This window comes from Manacus candei, unplaced genomic scaffold (genome assembly GCF_025592945.1).
Source record: "Manacus candei isolate 608988 ecotype Guabito, Panama unplaced genomic scaffold, ASM2559294v1 h1tg000150l, whole genome shotgun sequence".
Taxonomy (NCBI): Eukaryota; Metazoa; Chordata; class Aves; order Passeriformes; family Pipridae; genus Manacus; species Manacus candei.
In genome coordinates, this window is record NW_026138198.1 from 2,894,712 (window position 1) to 2,917,709 (window position 22,998).

The 22,998-nt window shown below is 51.1% G+C and overlaps 1 long non-coding RNA gene across 2 annotated transcripts; it reads right to left on the reverse strand.

Moving 5' to 3' along the window:
• Positions 1-21,167: 21,167 nt before the first annotated feature.
• LOC127463140 (uncharacterized) lies at positions 21,168-22,474 on the reverse strand. Of its 2 annotated transcripts, none has more exons than XR_007900675.1 (3): positions 22,164-22,474; positions 21,739-21,804; positions 21,168-21,312 (listed from the first exon to the last, which is right to left on the reverse strand). It is a non-coding gene; the product is annotated as an uncharacterized LOC127463140 (long non-coding RNA). The 2 variants fall into 2 exon arrangements; XR_007900676.1 differs by having other exon boundaries at positions 21,734-21,804.
• Between the last annotated feature and the right edge of the window lie 524 nt (positions 22,475-22,998).

Genomic DNA, 22,998 nt, shown 5'->3' on the forward strand with positions numbered 1-22,998 from the left:
TTAATCATTTGTAGAGAGATAAAAATTCTACTTAATTAGCAGTGGGAAAAACTCTGTTTCCTGTGCACTGCTTTCTGCTCTGGGTCTGTGGTGGTTTGCTCTGAATGAGGATCCCAGGGCATCACCATCTTTTGAAACCTCTTTCATCCCTTCTCACAAAGAAGTGCCATCAACAGCTGGAAGATGGATTAACGCAGAATGATTCTGTGATTTTGTGGACTCTTCTCATCAAATACCCGAGGAACAAAAAAAAAAAGAAAAGTTTTATTTTTAACTGGAAGTTACCCACTCTAATATTTGATAATATTTTTCTTTGAAATTACCTGTGTTCTTGCTTAGAAGAAATAACATCAGCTCACTGTGGGCAGGGAACTTACAGCCTGGATATTTCCATGCTCAGCCCCTCACATCCTGACCAGGCTGTGGCATGGGTTTACCTCAGAGTTCTGCACAACCACAGACACAAAATAATTCATTTACACATTAAAAATGAATTCCTGTAGCAAACTATCCCTATCCTGCAGTTTGCAGCAGCAGCATCTCATGGGGTGTGTGAGGGGCAAGGTTCCCAGGGCTGCCACCCTCACCAGCTGCAACTGTCAGCTGGGTGTGAGATCCAATGGAACCAGGCTGGGGAGACCAAGGGGCCCTATAGCATGGAATCCTGCAATCCTGGAGTCATGGAATCATGGAATCATGGAATCACAAGCTGGTTTGGGTTGGAAGGGACCTTAAATCCCAGCTCATTTCACCCCCTGCCATGGGCAGGGACACCTTCCACTGGACCAGGTTGCTCCAAACCTCATCCAGGCTGGCCTTCAGCATTTCCAGGGCTGTAACTGCCTGACATGGGGTGGCCCAGAGGTGCTGGTGCTCAGCTGGCACAAGGGACCCCAGGAGGTGCCCCAGGCTCCACTGCAGAGAGCCCACGGTGGTGACAGAGCAGGGACAGAGCCCCGACCCTTTCTCCAGTGCCCATCAGACTGCCCGGCCCATGGGCCCCTCCTCAGTCAGATTGGGGTTTGTGCCCTGGCAAGCCAAGTTATTCCAGCCAAATGGCACCTCCAGTCCTGTCTGGCAGCTCTCCTGGGAATGTTCAGCTCTCCCCTGCCAGAGCCCCCCACGTGTTCTCCTCTCGGCACTCGGGGTTCACACTCTCACCCTGACCCCTTCAAACATCAGTATTCCTTCTTCCCAGGGAAGGGCTGAGACCTCTGGACAAATGAATAGATTAGATTTGCCCTTATTCCTCCTATACAGAGCAAATATGATCAATTGGAGAATCTTCCCATTTTCTCTCCCCTTTCTCTCCCCCACGTATCTCCGTGGCCACCAACAGTCTCCCAGAGACTTCCAGCTGCCAGGTCTTCTTCTTCCAACCCCAAGCCAAAATATGAAGGCTTTGTGCAGGAACTGGCTTGGGTTTTATGCCAAAATTTGGGGTTTTTCCAGCCCAAATGACTCTGTGATTCTATATCATTTTATGGAAAATGCTGCATCGTTATTGCACTCCTGAAGTTTTGGGTTTATGAGGTAACTCCAGTTTAAAGAAAATTCCACCAAGATTAAGCAAGTAAATATTTTTTTGTTTGTTTGTTAGTTTCATTACTTTGTATCTTCCTGAAAGTAATAAAAGCAATAGTAATAAATCCAGAAAGAGTCTACCTGAGTTTGCCTTTATCAGTTCAGAAGAGCAATTCCAGTGGGCTCTCTCGTTTCTTGTTAAAGCTCTTCAGTATTTCATTTTGACAAATTTAAAATTTAAATGTTTCAAAATTTAATATTGATTTTTTAAAAAATGGAAATAAATTGCTCTGTCTTGTGGAGAAGATTTCACCTCACACCATTTAGTAAAATTTAACCAAATTCTGTAATGCCGTGCCAAGTTCTTATTTTTGACCCGTGTTACTTTAGAGAGGAAATCAAACGCATGAGCCAGGCCCACCTTCCTGCCTCAGCCAGAATAAGACAAAGTGGTATTTTACAAAATGTGGTTTTGCACAGCCAGGAGGGGCAGTGGTTATTCCCTCGTGGTGTCCTTCCCACTGTCAGGGCTTCGCGTGACAACGCCGGGCTCCCTCCGCTCCCCCCGACTGACTGCCCTGACCTGCCCCTGCTGCAGCTGCAGGGAGGGGAGCGCGGGAATGTGCCGGGTCAGCTCCTCCAGGGATGTGCCGGGTCAGCTCCGCGGAGAGCACAGGGGATGTGCGGGGTCAGCTCCTCCAGGGATGTGCGGGGTCAGATCCTCGGAGAGCACAGGGGATGTGCGGGGTCAGCTCCTCCAGGGATGTGCGGGGTCATCTCCTCCAGGGATGTGCGGGGTCATCTCCTCCAGGGATGTGCCGGGTCAGCTCCGCGGAGAGCACAGGGGATGTGCGGGGTCAGCTCCTCCAGGGATGTGCCGGGTCAGCTCCTCGGAGAGCACAGGGGATGTGCGGGGTCAGCTCCTCCAGGGATGTGCGGGGTCAGATCCTCGGAGAGCACAGGGGATGTGCGGGGTCAGCTCCTCCAGGGATGTGCGGGGTCACCTCCTCCAGGGATGTGCCGGGTCAGCTCCTCCAGGGATGTGCAGGGTCAGCTCCTCGGAGAGCACAGGGGATGTGCTGGGTCACCTCCTCCAGGGACGTGCCGGGTCAGCTCCTCCAGGGATGTGCCGGGTCAGCTCCTCCAGGGATGTGCCGGGTCAGCTCCTCCAGGGATGTGCCGGGTCAGCTCCCTGGAGAACGTGGGGTGAAGCAGCAGCAAAGCTCCTCTGAGGCTGCTTCTGCCCAGGAGGGATTGAGAGGTGCCAGAGATGCCACGAGAGCTCCGTGCCCAAGAAAACCGGAGTTTTGAAGCAAACTTTGTCAACAGAAGGGAAACATAAAAAGGCAGCTGCGGCAGACACCGGAGCTCCCCAAAGCTGGAGCCGGGTCAGCTTTTCTGTGTCATGTTAATAGCCCTTGATTAGAGCTTAACACAGTGACACACCGTGCTGGCCTAACAAGGGTCTCTGCCTTAACCTCTCAAATACCAGCTGGATTTATTTCAGCCCTTCCTGAATGTTTTCTCTGTGGGGTGTGTTGGGTTCTTGACACCACTGAGAAGAAAAATTATTACAAAAATGAAGTTATGACAGAAAAGACCAGGTTGGAAAGGGCTTGGAGCCACCTGGACTAGTGGGAGGTGTCCCCATCTGTGGCAATGAGTGGAACAAGATGAACTTTAAGGTCCCTTCCAACCAAAACCATTCTTTGATTGGATCCTATGAAAGAAATACCAAAGTTTTCTCCCCTTTGAAAATCCCTGCAAACTAACCCCAACAATGCAAACAGCTACAGAACCTGCAAGAAATGTCCAAGTGAAATGAAATGTTAGTATGGGAGTATCACTCTCACAGTGTAAACAAATTAAACCCATGGAAATATTTGTAAATATTTTTGCACATTTCCAGTCATGGAATAAAATAACAGAGTGAGGCATTTGGAGCCAAGTCCTGGAGACAGAGACATGTATTCAGATAGCAGTGGTTACCCACCTTACAACTGTTCAAGGGAATTTAGGATTACACCACTATTGTTACTGATCCAGGGGGACTCAGGGTCCCACAGGGAAACACCGTGTTCCTGGAGGGGAACCAACACAGCTGAGCTCTGGGTCCCTGCAGGGAATATCTGTGAGCAAACAGAGCCCACGGGCTGGAATAGATGTGGATGTGCCAGTCTGAGCTCTGTGAGCAGCCAGGTCCTTCCACAGCTGCCCTTCCCTCATTCCGCTGGTGGATCACTGCATCCATCAATTATTCCTATGATGCTACAGCTTTATTTTGGGGTTAAATATTTGCTCAGTTTCACAGAATCATAAACTCACAGAATCGTGGAATCCCAGAATGGTTTGGGTTGGAAGGGACCTTCGAGAGCCTCGTTCCACCTGCCTGCCATGAGCAGGGACACCTTCCACTAGCCCAGGTGGCTCCAAAAGGGAGATCCCTGTCACTGGCTGTGGCTGGGCACTGCCCAGGGCATGAGGATGGGAGGGAGGTTTTGCAAGCAGGAATTGGCATATTCCTGTTTGGAAACCTGTGTTATAGAAAGTCACTGGAAAGCCCAGGGAATTGTATAATTAACAGTGAACATAATATCAAACCTCTTTTATATCCCCGTGCACCATTTGCACAAAAATAGCTGCTCCTTCCAGCAGCACATCCGATGTGCAGATTAACAGATCCCACGTTTTGCATTTCCAAAATTCTGTGGCTTTTCCACCTCTGATTTATTAACTTCAGATGTGCATCTCCAGTCCCAGAGGAGCTTAGCAGGAGCTGGAGGCTGAGCCCTGGCAGGATCAGTGGCAAACTAACAAGGTCAGTCCCATCCTCCCGTTTCCATGGCGATCGCTCTGATAATATAGAACATGGCAACACCATCCTTCTCCCAGCTCCTCCAGCTCAGCTCCAGGCTTTGTCTGAGCTCCCTTGGAACAGAGGTGAGATAAAAGAGAGCTCCTGGCACAGGGGGAGAAGCACTGCCCGAGCACGTGCCGGGCACCCGGTGCCCTTCCCTGTGGAAGGTGAGTTTTCAACAAAGATTTCCATCCAAGGACCTGCTGTATTGGAAAAGTCCAGCCTTCATGTAAGGCAGTGCTTGGCCACCTGAATCCTGCCACAGGTCACAGCTTTTTGTTTTATTCTGTTCATCGGATATATTTTCCCCACTACAAGATTTCTCCTCCTCATTTGTGAGGACACATTCCTGCTGGGAATAGAATGGCCAGTGGATGACAAAGCATGTTTGGGTGTTGGAAAACACTGTGTCTGATACCCGAAATATTCCAAGTGCCTGGAAAGGATGGTGCTGTGACTGGGCCCAAGGCAGCCCCTCCTCACCCCCAGATCCCAGCACAGGGATGGGCAGTGGGGCTGGGATGGCCCTTCTCCCCTAAGGGGGGAGGTGATTTCCAGGGAATGGTGACAGTTTGTCAGAAAAAATCCTACTTGTGCCTGAAAATAAATGCTTTCCAAACCTCAGCTCTCCAGACCAAGAGGCAGCTCCGGTGGGTGTCCCCAGCCTCTGAATTTAGGAGTTGGAAGTGCTCACAGAGTGAGATTTCTGGTCTTGGTTAAATAATGCAAAGCTCTGCATTGAAATACAATGTTTTCACTAAGCAGAATTATTCCCTACTTCAGTGGGAATCATGGAATTATTGCAGAGTTGCAAAATATTGCAGAGCTGTTTGTATGTGTGTGTGTATATCTGAGTGCAGGCATCCACAAATCCAGGTGTGAATCCCACAAGCACTCCACAGACCTGTCCCTGGAGAGCTGTTCATGGCAGCTGCTCCTCCTGGAGGCCTGCCCTGCCTTCCCGTGCCTCGGTTTTCATTTTGAGTTCTCGGTGCTGCCCAGGCTGTGAGAGGCCGGGCCATCAGTCAGCAGCACTCCCAGGACGCTCTGCTCACCATTCCTGCAGGGATGGCACAGGAGAGGAGGTCCTGGCTGGAGCCTGGAGCTGGGGAGGGGAGGAGCTGAGGGAGCAGCCCCGAGCAGGGGCAGGGATGCTCCCCCAACCAGGGGCTCTGCTGCTGGGATGTCCCGAGGTCCCTGCCCTGCTCCGAGCAGCTCCAGCCTCCCCCAGCTGGGCTCAAAACTCTGAGACTGTGGTTTGTCCCCCTGGTGCAGTTTGGTGTTTGCCTGGCTCAACCCTTTCAGCTGAAATGGGAGTGGAAGTGTCCAAGGCCAGGCTGGACAGGACTTGGAGCAGCCTGGACTAGGGGAAGTTGTCCCTGCCTGTGGCAGGGGTGGAATGAGATGACCTTTCTGGTCCCTTCCCACCCAGACCAGTCTGTGATCAGACAACAGCCCACTTTTTCCTGTGCATAGAATATACTGCTCTAACAAAAACTGAGCAATATTTGCAGATTTTTACCTGGAAAGGGAAAAATCACTCCTTGAATAATGAGTGTCATGTGAACTTCCTTCTGAGGGACTCACGGAGGGAACAGCCAAACAGGATTGGGAGTGAGGAGCTGTTCCCAGACACCCCAACACTTCAGTTACAAGTGTCCTTGTTCTGCAGCCTGAATGGAGAGCTGTAAAATGGATGTGTCATTGTGGTGCATTATATTATCATATTTTAAAGCTGCCTTCAGCTGTAACAAGCTCTGAGGTATTTTCTGGAGTGATGAAGTATTTAATAAAAGTAAGACAAAGACTCACTGGAGGCTTTGGTGGCTTGTGTGCCCTTTGAAACACATTCCTGGTCCAGAAGATATTAACTTAATCCTCTCCTCTGCTTAAACTGTGATTCATGCTCAGAAGGAGGAAGATTTCGATGCATCCACAAAACTCTTTTAGCTTCATTCAGCGTATCTGGATAACATTTCCATACAATTCTTGTTTCCTCTGGGTACCAAAGGAGAGGGATTATAAAGGATCCACTGTCTGATATCTTATCACAGGAACTGCAACATTAAGGACCTTCCAGACCTTCTGGTGTGAATGCTCCCCTCAGATCCCAATATCCCTCTCTCTGCAGTGTCTGAGGTCTGAGCAGCTGCCACTGGAGCCCAAAGGCCAGCCTCTGGCAGGCTCAGGCCCCTGTGCCAGCAGTACCAGTGCCTGTGACTCCAAAGAGATGGGAAGCCCATATATTTGATCTGTATCTGTGTGATCTTCGGGTTTTCCCCCTTTCTAATTGCTTCTGACTCTCTTGCCCCTCTCTGCTCTTCCTGTGTCCAAAAGTGTTCTTGGGAGGTCTTATTCCAAAGCCAGAGGAAGGTTGGCAGTGACATCACCAGCACCACATCCCTCAGCTGGCTGTGGTCACTCAGCCCCCAGGAGAGCTGGAAACCAAGAAACACTTCTCTTGGTTGTTCCCTCTCCTCTCCATCCCTCTTTCCTGCAGCAGGATTGGTCCTGCAGCACCAGCCCTTGCAGGTGGGATTCTCCTGGCTCCCACCAAATCGACCTGGAAGTTACAGAGCAGAACCTCCCTGCACCCAGGGGCTGGATAAGCAGCTCCAAAGCCACAGAATATGAAATTAGCCCCTGACCCAGATTAAATCCCACCATCAGCTTTGGGGCTGGGGCACCACAACCTTTGCACTGCCTGCTCTCAGCTACAGGTGACTCTTCTCATCCCTGTTCCAACAGGAGAATTGTGCTTTTCCTTTCCTCTGCCCCCACTCCTTGCAGAACAGCCACTAATGACCCTTTTCTCTCACTAATATAATACAACTCTATGAAGTCAGCAGTGATTTAGCCTAACCTGTATTTAACTGGAATGTGGGGCTTCTTGTCAGAGCTGCTGGAATTTCTCTGAGCACCCCACCTCCCTCAGCACAATCTCTAGCTCAGAGCAATTAACCTTTTTTTTTCCCTCTGTAATGCTTGAATTTCAGTTTCTTTTATTTTCAAAGAAATTATATTCTCTGAACATGCAACAATCCTATAATTAAAATAATTTGCCCTTGTGGCACAGGGGTTATATAATTGGCAGGGAAAGATACTTGATATTTTAATAAGTGTGAGGCATATGAGAAATTTTTCTCACCTTCAGTTGGCTGTGCCCAGGAACTGCTCTGCTTTATGGCTTCATGATCCTCATCAGTCCTTCTGACCTGTCATTTGCTCAGAACTTTATTTTCCAAATGACCCAGTAGCTCAGTGAAATAAGCTGAACTCCTCTGTAAAGGAAATCAATAATTTCCTGCAGTATCTTACTAAGGAATTCTCTGTGCTTGCCCAACTGCTCACCAGAGCACAGCACTGGAAAAGGTGAACATGGGAATGGCAGAGCAGAGTCTGGAAGGGGAAAGGGTTGTTCATCCATGTCTGATTCCAGCTGGAAATGTCACCAGGCTGAGCTCTCACGAAGGGCTCCTTGTGCTGTCACCTCTGGCAGGGACAGAATTTAACAGCTCACAGTGGCCTTTTCTGTCTTACTTGAGAGTTCTCTGTTGGACCCTTCCAAGCCACATGTGCAACTGTCAGGGCTTTTAATCACAGAATCTTAGAATCCCAGACTGGTTTGGGCTGGGAGGGACCTCAAAGCCCATCCAGTGCCACCCCTGCCATGGGCAGGGACACCTCCCACTAGCCCAGGTTGCTCCAAGCCCTGTCCAACCTGCCCTTGAACAGTTCCAGGGATCCAGGGGCAAAAGAATTTGCAAAAAAACCATACAGTGAAAAATAACCAAAATTCTAAACATTTTCCAGGTCCAAAGGGTGGGATGATGCTAAAGGGTGCCAAGTCATGTGTCCAAAAGCTTTTTTAGAACCTTCCAGCAGACAGTTGAAAATCAGCCCCTCAGGTGGAATTTGGGAATTAGAAAGAGGAAGAGGAATGGGAAATAGCCAAAATAGTCTGAACTTGGCCACAGTGAGTGGCTGTTTAGGAATAAAGGCGGGACTGAGGGACTCAGGCATGCACAATGTCTTAATAAGAAGGCAAACAATTTTAATTATTAACCCGGGAGCACGTTTCCCAGCTCTCTTCCTCGGGTAGGATTCTCCTCACACTCAGGACAAGGACCCTCAGGAGGGGGGTTCCCAGGCAGGAGCTCCTCTGCCCTCCCGACCCCAGGACAGGGGGCAGCCGGGGGTCCGGGCAGCCTGGGGAAGGAGGAACCGGCAGAGGTTCTTGGCAGCCCGGCAGTGGAAGTTCGCTGAGTGAGGATGGTTTGATATTTGCATGAGAATAAACCGGGAAAAGGCTCTTTTGTAAACCGACAAATTTATTCAACCCCACTCTGGGGAGAGGGCAGTGTTTAACCCGAACTTGGAAGGCTGGTTGTCCATGTCGGAGCACTGACACTGTCTGTGCCCAGCCCTCCATGACACACCCCAGTGGGATCAAAGACCCCTCCAGGACCTGGAGCACCTCCCGGGACACATCCCTGTCCCTCTCTGAGATGTGGGGGATTTCGGGCCCCTTGGCCACCCCGGTCCAAACTGCTCAGCTGTGGGGTCGTTCTCACCGGGATCTGGTGCAGAAGAGCATCTCCAAAGGCATCACCCCAGGCCGTGTCGGTACCGGGGCTGTGCCAGAGCAGCAGGGGAGGGCACTGCAGAGTGCCCTGGCCCCCAGTGTAATGCCAGCAAAGGCTCTGCTTCGTGCAGAGACAAATATGAAATATTAGAGCTTCTTTCTCATTAGAAAATGAGAAGAATTGGTGTTTTTTATGAGTGGGAGAAGCATAAAACTGGAAAAATAAAGCAGCACAGAGAATAAAATGATTGTTTCTTAAGTCTTGTTTTCCTTTTGCTATGGACCATTCCCAGCTGAAATAGCGGAGTGATAATGAAGTGAAAGTTGCTTATACATTTCTTTTTATGTGTATCTTGTGAAAAAATAAGTCATTATTATCCTACACTAATACATTTCAGTCTCAGATCCGAGATAAGAACGCTGGGATGTGGGATGTCGTTCTGTGATTGTTCAAAGGATGAGGGGTATTTTTCACTGCAGTAAAGAATCACATTGGATTCTCTGTATCTTCATTTTCGTTGAAAAGATAACACAGAATAAACAGTTCCAAAGTAAGCACAAAGAAATCAATAGCACACACATCTTCTGCTGGAATGTGCAATGGGTGTCGTATTTTTAATAGTGGTACTTCAGACAATGACATAATAAAAACGCACACAACATCTCTGCGAGCTGCTATCACTGCTAGTTACAGATGAGATCACAGATCCTAATCCAGCAGCCTCCTCCCCCATCCTCTGGAATTCACAAACCAGCCCCTGAAGGTTGAACATTTCCATGGAGGCAGTGAGAGATGTCCCTGGTCCCTACAGATGTTCAGGGTTCAGGAGATGTGCAGTGTCACTGGCCTGACCAGAGCCCAGGGCAGTCCCAGGTCTGAGCTGATCCTTCCTACAGAATCCCAGGATAGTTTGGGTTGGAAGGGATCTTAAAGCTCATCTCATTCCACCCCCTGCCATGGGCAGGGACACCTTCCACCAGCCCAGGTTGCTCCAACCTGGCCTGGGACACTTCCAGGGATCCAGGGGCAGCCACAGCTTCTCTGGACAACCTGTGCCAGGGCCTCCCCACCCTCCCAGCCAGGAATTCCTTCCCAATATCCCATCCAACCCTACCCTCTGGCAGTGGGAAACCATTCCCCCTTCTCCTGTCACTCCAGGCCTTTGCTCTTCCCCAGCAAAAAGTGCCATGAGAATGCCCCAAACCACCTTTTGGAGCTGACTGGAGGAGTGGGAGCATTTTAAAGGGTGGCCCTGGCTGTTCCCCCTGCAGGAGATGTGGGGGATGCAGGGGCTCAGGGGATGCAGGGAGTGCAGGGCTCAGGGATGCAGGGAGTGCAGGGCTCAGGGGGTGCAGGGGCTCAGGGGGTGCAGGGGCTCAGGGGATGCAGGGAGTGCAGGGCTCAGGGGGTGCAGGGGCTCAGGGGATGTGGCGGGTACAGCAGCTTTGGGGGGTTTGGAGGCTCAGGGGGGCTGGGGCAGGGGCTGCAGTGCCTTTGAGCCTCCTGTGCCCGAGCCCAGAGGTGTCCAGGTTCCCTCCAGCTCCACATCACCCAGAGCTGGGCTCAGCCAGCACAGCGACTGCTCCCTGCATATGGATAGAGAAGGATTTCCCTCATTCCTATCAAACTTCTGGGGACAAGAGGCAGGACCTGACAGAGCTCGATGGGCTTTGTGATAAAATCACACAATAGACCCTTGATACACAAGAGTCTATATCAATACACAATGAGCACTTACTGATAAAATCACAGAGTAGTTTTTAAGCTTCTTGATCCATTCAGGTGCTCTGAGGATTTAGAAGTGTAGATAGTGGGGAAGATAATGTCCTTTATCTAAACTAATCACCATGTTCAGAAGTGGACATATTCTGGGGAAGAAAAAGCCCTTTTGTCACATATCAATTTCGTTGGTAAATTTGGAGAACTTTGTTTTAATTTGACTTAAAATTTAAAACATATAATTTAAAACAAAACCAAAGGAGTAATAGAAAAAAAAAAAAAAAAGGCAAAAAACCAAAGGAGCTGCTGCACCACTGGAAGGTGGTAAAAATGCAAAGCCAGGACAAAACCCTTTGGAAACTTCAACATCAGCTTCTTTTCACTCTTTTGGCTCTGGCTCCTGAACCTGCTGTTGTTTCAAATTCCCAGTGCAGCCAATGCCACTCCAGCGATCAATGAAAGCTTGTTCCAGACCAGCCCTGCCTCTCATTCCCGCTACAATCAATTGAACCTGTCAGGAAGGCACCAGATGCTGCTGCATTTTTTCCCATATAATATTAGGAAGAGAAAAACATCCTTCGCAGGGTGTGTGGGGAGCCTGACTTAAGTGTAATTAAAATTAAAGAACCTCAGTCCCCTGAGAGTGCAAGTATTGACAAATCTTTCACTTTCTCATTTACAGCCCCATGTTTGTGTGCTCCCGACTCTTTCAAAAACAAGCAAACAAGGGAGAAACAAGAAATGAAAAGATATTAAAATCCAAATAGGACAATACCCTGCAGATTTCATTGTGTCCTTACGCTGGTGAAACAGCTGCTGGGTGTGATGGGAACTTTGCTGGGGCAGATGTTAAAGCTTTCACAGGTTGCTCCATTTCTCTCATAATATATTTCCTTTGCAGAATGCATTGGGAGAAGGCAGAAAGAATAATATGTAAATGATGAGCAGTTCCAAGTCTTCAAGGGAGTAAATTAATGCAAGACTGGCTAACAGAAAAAATAATTGGATGGACCAAAATTTGATACTTTTTTTAATGTATTTCTGTGGCAAGATTATTGCGTTGTTCAGTCCTCCTTATGTTTATGGAAGAGGGAAATAAACAGCCCATAGATCTTGAAATATAAATATATATATATTAGTATTTTAGAGTTCTGTTCTAGGACTTTATTTCATTGCCAGTGCCAGGGAAGGCTGAGTGAGGAAGGAGGAGTAGTAAAAGCAGGGAAATATGGGTTTGAAATACATCTACAGGCAGAAAATTTTGACCTTGGGAAAGAGAGTGCTTACACCTGAGTATCTGCTTTGCAGAGCTCAGCCCCTGTCCTGGGACCAGCAACACTGTGCACGTACAAACAGAAAGCCCCAAATCCTTTGGTTTCCCAGCAGAAATTGTGATGAACCCACCCAAACCTCTCCCAGCAAGAGCCAGGACAGGGTCTGGCTAATGCACTGCTCCGTGGGAAACCCAGGGAATGTGGCATTTCAGGGAAAACAAGCAACCAAGTGGGGACAAAGTCACAGTCAAAAAAGGTTCCTGAGCTTCGTGTTTAGCTAAAAACTTATGTTCTGCCTGTCTCGGCTGCAAGTTGTGCCAGGAGAGGTTTGTATTGGATATAAGGAAGAATTTCTTCTCTGAAAGGACTGTCTGGCCCTGGCACAGCTGCCCAGGGCAGGGGGGGAGTCCCCATCCCTGGAGGGATTTCAAAGCCCTGTGGATGTGGCACCTGGGGACATGGTTAGGGGTGGCCTTGGCAGTGCTGGGGGATGGTTGAATTTGATGGCCTCAGGGGGGTTTTCCAAACTAAATGAGACTGTGATTCTGTTCCATGATCCTGGTGGGTCCCTTCCAGCTCAGGATGTTCTGTGATTCCAGGAACAGCACAGAATTTTACAATAACCACTGAGACACCACAACAAAACAGCTGTTTGTGCATGACCTGTTACTCCCATTTTATGTGTGGTTGCCTTCTGATGAATTGAGATAAATAACTGAAGTTGTTGCAAACCCACACCTGATGAGCTGTAATTCAGCTGAAAATCCGAGTTTCCACGTGAGCAGTGCTAAAGGGAAGGAGCAGCAGCAGGTGGACACTGCAGCCCTCTTGGCTTTACCATTTTTCAAATCAGGACGTGGGGTTTGGAATTAGAAAGGCAGATGAGTAATGGTGAGTTAGAAGTGTGGCTCTGATAAATCCTCTCTTCCCGGCGATCCCGCCAGCGCAGGGAAGGCAGAGCTGCCTCAGCTGATGGGTCACAGATACCCTGGGCAGCAGCAGCCCCCTTCTGTGGCACAGAGCAGGGATAAACGTTTCCTACTGGCCTGGTCAGGGACCTGGGGGGCACACATGGCTTGCAAACCCCTTCTCCTGGCCTGGTGTTTATCTCCTGCAGTCCCTGGGAGATGGATGGCTGGACAGGAGCCTCCTCCGTGGGGAGGAGCCGTGTCAGCAGCCACATCCCACTGGGACTGAGCCCTGCTGGGAGCCTGAGCCCCACAGCACCCCAGAGCCACAGCCCAAACTGGGCTGAGCTCCCCCTGCCAGCCCTGGAGGGGGTCACCCTGGCACAGCTGGTGGGTGACCAACCAAACAGCAGCACCTTCTCTCCATGACAAATCCAGCTCCCAGGCAGGGCCTGTCACCCTGAGAATGTCACTGACAGGAACCATTTGGGTTTAGGATGCAGTTCCCATCACGTGGGAAGGGCAGGCTGCTCACTTTGGCTGGGTTCATAAACACAGGCTCTAAGAGCACATTTGGAAATTCACTGTGGAAATTCATCACAGAAATCCATCGTCTGGCACCAGCCTTTCCAAAATAGAGCATTAATAGTCTGGAAAACACTTCTAGATTTGGGCCCTTTTCAGGTGCTGAGCCATCCTGTCCAGACCCTGCCTTGGCCAAGGAAGGTTTGACCAGATGATCCTTGAGGTCCATTCCCACCTGAGATTCCATGATTCCATGAAGAGACTCTGTGGCTACCCACTGGTCCTTGGCACAGTGTCGGCCACAAAATCAGCCAGAGTGAATCCATGGTACAATTAAAACATGGTGCTGGTGGGGAAAAATGAAATTCAGTCAAAAAGTGACAACTCTGTGGCTGCCCATGGGGAGGACAGGGAAGGGCACCCAAAACATCCCCCCTTCCCTCACCCCAAGAGTAGGTGCCAACATGAGCTCCTTGGGATCCCCATGGTCAGAGCACAGCTGCCCTGGGAATTACCCCATGGAGTCAGTACAGCTTTTGGCCCACTCATGAAATCCAGGCTCAGGAGCAGAGGTCACCTGCCCAAGGCCCACAGCTGGAGCACAGGGCCAGGAAGCTGCTTCCAGGCCACTAATCTTTAACCCTTTGCCTTCCTGGTAATTCAGAGTCAGCTCAGCAGCTGCTGCCTTTGGAAATCCCTTTCATGGTGATGTGGGCTGGGTTTTTTCTCAGGCCTGCTCTCTCCAGCACAGGATTTCCTCTCCAGGCAGGTTTTCCCCTGCCCCTGCAATGCAGCAGTACCTGTGAGCGATGGGGCTCAGCCCCCGGGGCTGGAGCCAATGGAAATCACATTGATTTTCCTGCTGCGGCACAGCCTCGTGTCCAACTGCCAAGTGCTTGAGGAGAAAAGCCACACAAAGAACCCTCAGCTGGGCACGTGTCTCTGTGATGCTGTTTCAAGGCTCTTGCCCAGCTCTGCCCACCCAGTCAGTTCCCCAGTGGCACTGGGGACCCAGCCCAGGGCTCTGGTGCCCGCCCAGCTCCTGGCGTTGCTCTCCAGCCAGTGGCACCCGAGGCCGAGCGCGGGGCCAGGATGGGTCCTGCTGTGCCCTGTGCTCAGAGCAGCCCTGGGGCTGTGTCCCCTCCCTGCTCCCCCCATTCCTACCCACTCACCAAGTGCCCCCAGCCGTGGGGGCACTGGGACACGACCCTGCCCTTGGGGTTCAGATGTACCTGGGGAGGGTCCCACGGTCTGCAGGGGTGTGCTCCTGCCCCTCCCCCTGGCCCAGGGCAATGCTCAGCCCAGCAGGACCCCCCGACAGGCCCCCCAGACCAGGGCTCCTGGTGGGAGGTTTGTGCTTCCATTAAACCAGAGCAGGTTTTATCCAGCCATGGATCAAATGCAGCCAACAGGAGAGTGTTCCCGAGGAGAGGGGTCACCCGGGACCCCTGTCCCTTTCGAGGCAATAACCACCAGCCCTCCAGATGCCATTTAACTCCTGTCACTTGATTTTTGTTCAATTCCCCCAAAAATCATTACTGGAATAATGAAAACATTTGCTAAGCAGAGCTTTAATTTTTTTTTTTTTTGGCCAAAGCTCAACAACAAAACTGGTGAACAAATTGCTGGTGTGATTTCCCCGAGGACCCACCATTTTATCCGAGTCCCAGTTTTCCCAGGCCGTGTGCTGGGTGGGCTCTGGCTGCACGGCTGGGGCGCTCCTTCGGCGTTCCCGTCGGGCATCAGGCACCGGATCCAGCCCCAGCTCTGCCCCCCCAGCTCTTACAGTGTCACCCCTGGCCTGGCCCACACAATAAAGCTCGTGCTCCAGGTGCCTCTTGTCATTACTTTCCCGGGTTTCTGGAGCCAGCTGTCACGTGGTGGCAGTTCCTCGGCTCCGAGGGAGCGCGGCGTGAACGCGGGATGACTGTGAGAATATGGGCCCTCAGGACATATTATTTTCTTAACTAAAATCCAAGTGCATACTTATTACCCAAATCTGTGTCTCAGAAATGGCTTCGCCTTCACGTGATGGAATTACAAACCACCAGACAGTTTTTAGGACTTGTATGCAAAACTGCTTTTTAGCGTGGCTTTTGTAGTTGTCTTATTTATCTGATCTCCATGAGTCATAATTCCTTTAGAATTGCTTTCTTCTTTCTACATTGCATCTCACCAAAACAAATTAAAAAAGAAAAAGCAATGGAAAAAACAAAAGTAGGCTCCTGCTCCAGCCCGGAGTGTGATGAAGTGCTACACATAATTTGGATTTGTTGCACCATTTCTAATAGGAACAGACACCCTCAGTGCCCATGAAGAGAGTCCCCAGGCAAAAGACTCAGGCATAACATCTCCCTTGGAAAGGAGCAAACTGGAGAGATTAAAAAAAAAAAGATAATAAAATATCACAGTTATTCCTCTTGCAATTTCCAGACAGCATTGGCCAAACGTCTGGGGGAGGGATTTAACAGCCCTGTGGATGTGGCATTTGGGGACATGGGTCAGTGGTGACCTTGGCAGTGCTGGGGGATGGTTGGACTCAATGGTCCCAGAGGGCTTTTCCAACCCCAGTGACTGTGCCTCTGTGATTGTATTCCATGCCTGCATTCCCAGTGCCCACTGGGGGTGTTTCACACCAGAGCCAGTGCTGGAACCATTGCCATTAACTTCAATCTGTGACACCAGGTCCCAGTGCCCCCCAAGCACTGAGGGCAGAGCACAGGGGAGAGCAAGGCACATAAAAATGTCACATCCCTCCTTCACTACCATCTGCAAATCCTGCAGAGCACATGACACTTTTTCCCACCTGAGCAATATGAGGAAACCAAGGACAAAGTGTTGTGTGGAATGTGGTTGCAGACTGGTGACAACCAGGAATAGGCCTGGTAGGACTGGGAATTTTTAGTCTCTGAGAAATTTGTATTACAAAAACATAAAAGTCTGAGATTTAAACAGTTTTCACATCTGAGAAAATATTTCTTTTCCTTTACTGTCACTTCAGTACCAAAATGCTGAACCTTGTACTGTTCTGATTGGCCAGAGCACCTACAAAGTGATATTAACCGTTCAGCAAGATGGGACACTGACAGCTGAGCTGTAAATCTCTGTGAGGAAATGCTGCTGGAACTGGGTATCTTCTACATCTGCCCATCACCTGGCTCTTGCAGACAAAGCCAGGACAGGGATAACGAACTGCTGCAAAGATGTTGCTCTGCAGAAGCCCCTCTTTTGTATTTTAGTCACAGCAGAGCAGTGTTCCCTCAGCCAGTGACTCTGCCCGGGGCTGGGAAGGACCTTGTTAGCAAGGGCCAGTGACAGACTGACAGCACCTGAACCTGTCGTGGGGCCACAGCGGGAAAGGACACGAGCCCCAGCCCAGGGCTCAGAACTGAACTGTCCAGGGGGATGAAAGGTGGATGAGAGGGAAAGGATAAGTGGGCCTGAGGGGTACAGTGCACCAAAAGCAGCTGGGAAGGGGGATTTCCCCTGGCTGCAGGAGCAGGGAGGTCCAGACCAATGTGTGACTGGTATCAGCTGGGACTCTGCAGAGCTGCTCTCACTGAGCTGCTTCCTTTGTTCATTGGAACTCTTCAGACTTTCTGTTTGAAGAGGGATCAAGGAGGAGGGAATTTGGATAAAAAAGCAAACCAAGTGTATTTGCAGTACACCAAAACACGAGTGACTGTATGGAGAGGAGAGAGGGCAGAAACCAGCAGCCCTGCTCCTGCTCCTGCATCACATGGCAGGGAATACGATCCTGGTCGGATGCACCCATTCATTTTTAATGGGCAGCCTGATGTAGTTGAACTCTGGTTTCAGGTTAAATATCTGCTCAGTCCTCCAATATCAGCAGGCTCCTGAAGGCAGTTATTGAGCGTTCAGTGACGCCGTGGGGCTGCAGGGGAGGCTGCTCTGGGGAGCATCCCACTGGGATTGGAGACCAGGGACAACCTAACACTCCTCCTTCCCCAAGAACTGCCCCATCCTTGGGTTTGGATGAGGCTAAACCAGCTCAGCTCCCTCTCCCAGCAGCAGAGCTGGGATATGGAGGAGGGTAAAGCCTGGAGCATCTGTCCCTCAGAAGCACTGAGGTGCTTCTAGTTGTGGGTCCCACTGTCCCCAGGCAGGTGCCTCCCGCAGGAGATGGGAACAGGGACTGCCCTGGGGACACGAGACCTCTGTGTGGGACAATCCAAACATTTGCAGGTGGGAACATCTCTGCCCCGAGGCTGCCTGTGCCAGGGGCGACACTGCATTTGACAGGTCTCTTCACAGACATTTACTGACGCTGCCACCGTTTGCTTCACCTCCTCAGGAGCCCCCAGAGGACTCACCCGGAGCAGCACCTCACTGAGACCTCGGAGGATTAAAACAAACGCCGCTGCCCCACGGAGCAAGGACAAGGCAGGATTAGCGGCAGTTCCACTCGCAGTGCCATTTATCCGCCCCTGGAAAATTGCTGATAATTCATATTGATTCCCTGGCCTGAGTGCAGTGAGTCGAAACAGCAAATCCAGAGATCCACTGAGCTGAAATTACGAACACCACTGAGCCGAGCAGGGGATTGAACTCAGCCCATCCCTGTTGTGCTGCACCGCCCACAGCGGGTTTGCATTAAACGTTTCGTCTTTGAAATTCTACATTTCCTCAATGTCCTCTCAAGACAAGGAGAACTCGCTGCTGGGACTGTTGAGATGAACTGCCCTGAGCAGTTCAGGGAGCAGTGGGTGAGTCTCACCCATCCCCAGTGGCAGTGTGTGTGCAGCAGGGAGTGGCTGACCCCAAACTCCACAGTGAACACAGCACGTAGCTGAGGGTGGCATTTGGGGATTTTTCCTTAGGGTTTATGATGACATTTCACAGAGAACCAGCTGGGTGTGGTTTGCACTGAGGGCAGTGAGGCTCCTCAGAGGTGTGTCCTGGCCCGGTGCTGCCACAAGGAAAGCAGGACCTGGGGGTGAGGAGACACAAGGATGTTGTGCTTAACCACAGGGTTCTGTAGGGGAGAGGAGAAAAACATAAAACAGCAGAAGTAAAAGCAGGGAAGAACAGGAGAGGAAGGGGAAGGATGGACCAACAGCCCCCAAGCAGCCAGCAGTGTCCCTCAGAGCACCTGGGGCAGCCAGGAAACTCCAGGATGGAAGAACTGTCTCAGCCAGACTTCACCCTCTTCTTGGTACCCTTCCATCCTCCTGAGAGCTGGCAGTGGGTGAGATGGGACTGAAGCAGCACTCTGATCCTGGCAGCCTGGGATAAAGCTGGTGCTGCAGGATGAACCCAGGCTCGGACCAGTGTGTAACTGGCATCAGATGGGGCACGGAAAAGCCCCATTGTGGGTGCCCTGAGTGAAGCTCTGCTTCCTCCAAATCCACAAGGGCTGTCTTGCTCAGGTTACTGCTCTCCTGCTTCCCCTCAGGCCTTTCCCCTTTGCAGAAACACCTTCACCTCCAGAATCACCTGTTCAGCCCTGGGGTGGCTCGTGCAGGAACCCCAAAGGTGCTGCAGAGCCCCAGGGGGTTGTGACCCCCTCCCTCCCCCTGGCAGTGCAGGCATGGATCCAGTCTGTGCCCAGGAACCTCCCAGGGGCACAGCACTGAAACACTGGGCATGGGAGGCCTTCAAAAGGACATTTTCCCACTGAAAAATGTGATCACGTCTGAGCCTGGAATTCTGTTAGAGCCTGATCTCTACACAAGGAACACGTGTCCATGATTTATCTACACAGGCCCGGAGCTCTCGAGGCTACAGTTTTTAATCAGCACTATTTGCATTACATAATGCCTTTTATTTCAGTCTGCATTTTGGTTTAATTAGTTCTTTGTTAAATACATCAATGGTGACTCTTCCCTGCCAAATAATTCCAGATTAATTGCATTTGTTAGATCTTCTTCTTTTTCTTGTTTCTCATTTTCTCTGTGTTCCAAGGAGGTAGTGCATTTGGAAATTAATGTTATTTTCAAATCATTACATTGTACAAACTCCTGGGCATATTCCAAATAATAAACCTGAACATTCCCAGCTCTGGGTGTTCCTCACCAGTCCAGGAGGATGGAGGTGTGGCCGTGCTGTCACCAGGATGTAGCTGACGGGTGATCTGATTCCTGCTGTGTGGAAATATGCATCCAGGCGATGGATTTCAGGGAAGAGTTATCCTCCAGGGCACGGTGCAGGACAGCCCTGTTCCTCTGTGCGTGAGCAGCACACAAGCACAGAATTCATGGGAGAGTCCCCCTGACAGATCCTCAGTGACATTCCAGGGGGTGATCTGGGCTTTGTCATTCGCTATTTAAAAGCTTCTCCCGGTGTCCCACAGTGCCGGGAACAGGCAAACTGGGCAGGCACTTTCCTGCCTGGAGGATGGAGTCTTTGCTCCTTTGGGAGCAGGTTTCCCCATTTTTTCTGAGGCTGCACTGTATATTTTAAGGATTCACATGTGTTTTGTGCTGACTGACTTGGAAAAGCTCCTGGGAAATGCTGTTCTTCCTCTCCCCATCACAGAGAGCAAATTCCACTTGCTGTTGTTCCCAGGAAAGCTCTCCTTGCCTCATGCTGTGGCTTTGCTGCCTGCCCTGGGTGACAAGGCTTCTGGGACAGACTGGGCACGTCCTGTGGCGCTCAGGGCTGGGTTTGGATTGGATGAACCCTGTGGACATTCCCAGCTCGGTCCCTGCTCCTCGTGTCCCTGATGCTCCCGGGGACCCGGCCGGGACCTGCTCGTGCCTGGGACTGTTCCAGCCTCAGGAGAGATTTTAAGAGGAAAAAAGCCATGCAAACAGACAAACCACAGCAGTCAAAGCATCTGGAAACCCAACTGCTCTCCCAAAGTGGAGATCTCAGCACTGCTCCCCTCATGCCTTGGGATATGGGGGGGTCCTCCAGAGCCCCCAGGCTGGGCTGTGCTGGGCACAGAGCAGCTCATGGCCTGGGGGTGACCTCCCTTCGCTTGGCAGGATGGTATTTAGTGATCCCAGGGGACACCGTGGCACAGACTGGCTTTCCCAAATCTCCAGGTACTGCAGAGTGGCAGCAGATGGGAAGCAGGACACAGAAGCACGGGAGGTAACTTTGCTGGGACATCCGTCAGACCTGACAGTTTATGAGCCACAAACTCAGTGTGATACAAACCAAACCCTGTGACCCACCTGTGCCAGGCTTTGCTGGTTTGCACAGCCTGTGTTTTCACATTCCCATCTTTCCCATTTTGTTGCTTTGATCCTGCACAGTGACATTCCCTGGGAAGGGCAGCCACGTGGATCTGCCCGGACAGCTGGTGGGACACAGACCTGCCATGCCTGCCTGCACAGGGCACAGTGCCCATGGCCATCCTGTGGCCTGGTGTTTGCTCCCTGCCCACAGGAAGGAGTGGGGATCCCAGTACAGAGCCCTGGGACAGGGGCAGTGGCACTGCTGCCCCTGCTCCAGCAGCTCCCAGTGCTGGGCTCTCGGAGCTCCTTCTGCACAACCAGCACCCTCAGGGGGTCTGGGAGTGCCCTTCTTCCCCAGAACCCGCAGGAAGCCTCCCTCAGGTTCTAGCCCAGAGGAAAGTGATGCTGTGTTGCAGGGAAATACATCTGCAGACAATCAGCACCTCACCCTGTCTGTCCCAGATTTTGGCCATGTGCATCCCCGAGCAGAGCTGGTTCCTGACCATGGGTAATACACTTTGGGATGTGAAAATATCAAGGAGGGAATGAATGGCAAACCTTTCTTTCCTTTTCAAGATGTATTACTGTCAGTGGCAGCCCTATTCCATTTTCACATCGGGAGCAGGAAATTCATTATTAATCTTGCTGCTGGAATGATCCACATTGCTATCCTTGTCTCTGTGTTCTTTATCTCATTTTTCTCGGCTTCTCCTTCTATCCCTCTTCTGTGCAGCCCCAAATGACTTCATGTCCAGGCACCACTCACTGTTTAGTCTCATGAAAGGAAATGTTAAACAGCTTTCTTTCATTTATGCTCAGCTCTCCTCTCACACGTGCAGCAATCTCACAGACTCGGGTGCTCACACTGCTCCTTACAGGAATATTTCATGAGGGCACAGCTGTGGTGGCTGCCCCTGGATCCCTGGAAGTGTCCAAGGCCAGGTTGGACAGGGCTTGGAGCCACCTGGGATAATGGAAGGTGTCCCTGTCCATGGCAGGGGGTGGAACAAGATGAGCTTTAATGTCTCTTCCAACCCAAACCGCCCCAAAGCACAGTGGCCAGGAGAGCCCAGTGTGACCCACCCTCTCAGACAGTGGCCACGTGCCAGCCTGTGCCCAGGGCACTGGCACAAAGCAGAGGGGGTGGCCTGGCCAGTGGGGGCCTGAGGGACAGTGTTGGAGCACCAATACCCACCAGACCTTCCAAACTGGGGGTCCTGGCTTGTAACCACAACTCCACCTGATGGTCCGGGAGCTTTAGTAGACCTGCAACAAGGAAACCACCAAAACACTGCTCTGCAGCTGGGCTTCTCCTCCAGAACTTCCCACAGGGAGAGAATCCTTTGGGACTGAGGGACTGACTTGCACTGAAGTACCCCAGAAATATTTTCCACAAACAGGAAAGCTTCAGTGTGATGTAGCTGTGCCCCTGGGCAGCAAGAGCTACCTCGAGGGGGTCTGTGAGAGCCCTGAGACAAGGGAAGACTGTAACACTGAGAAAAAAAACAAAAAACAGAGATGAAACATGACACTCTGCAGTACCAGAAGGTGTTGCCAGTGATTCCCAGAGTTACACATTAGTACAACATTATTTCTTTAAAGAACAGCCACTGTGACAAACTCACCTGAGGGTTCTGGAGCAAGAAGGCAGAATTGTGTGTCTCCATTATCCTCACAGTGTCCATGTGTGAGGGTAAAGGGCAAGGATTGTAAAGCTGAGCAGATGATGGGAATGCTGCCCTTTGCTGCACTGCCTCCACGTGCAGGGATGTCACAGTGCCGGGGAAAGGGCGGAACAGCAGCTCAGGTGGAGACACAAATGAAATGATCTGCCAGGCTGCAGGATCCATCTTCCAGGTTAATGATTCATAAGGGACCTATGAAGGTCAAGGACTATCTGAAGTGTCTCCTGTCTGCTTGCATCCCAAAGGAAGCAGAGGGAAAGGTAACTGGGATGGATACACTTGTGGTAGGATAACCTGCTCTGTTGGGAATCCAGTCCCGAGGGTTCTGCAGGTGTGTCTGGGGCTATGGAACCCCTGCAGGGCCCAGAGCTGGTGAGAACATCCCACACCCTGTACCACCTGCTGTGGTACAGGGCTGGATGTGGGCAAATGGGGTGGGAGGGATTGGAGCCACACCTTGGATGTGCCTCTGTGGGCTGGTGCACAGGAACCCCCTCTGTGCTCAGGCAGGATGGGAGTCAAGGTGTCTTGGCCACCCACAGCGCCAGGGAGGGTCACAGGTCAGGAGAATGCAGGAACATTTCTGTGTCATCTCTTTTCTGGGTCGCAGCCCCCATGATGAGAGCAGAGAGGGTGCAGGGTGAGCCCTACAGGGTGGCTCCTTGCTGGCAGAGGATTCCACCTGGACGCAATCCCACACCACATGCTCCGGGATGACCCTGCTCGAGCAGGGAGGTTGGACCAGGTGACGCACTGTGGGCCCTTCCAGCCTGTC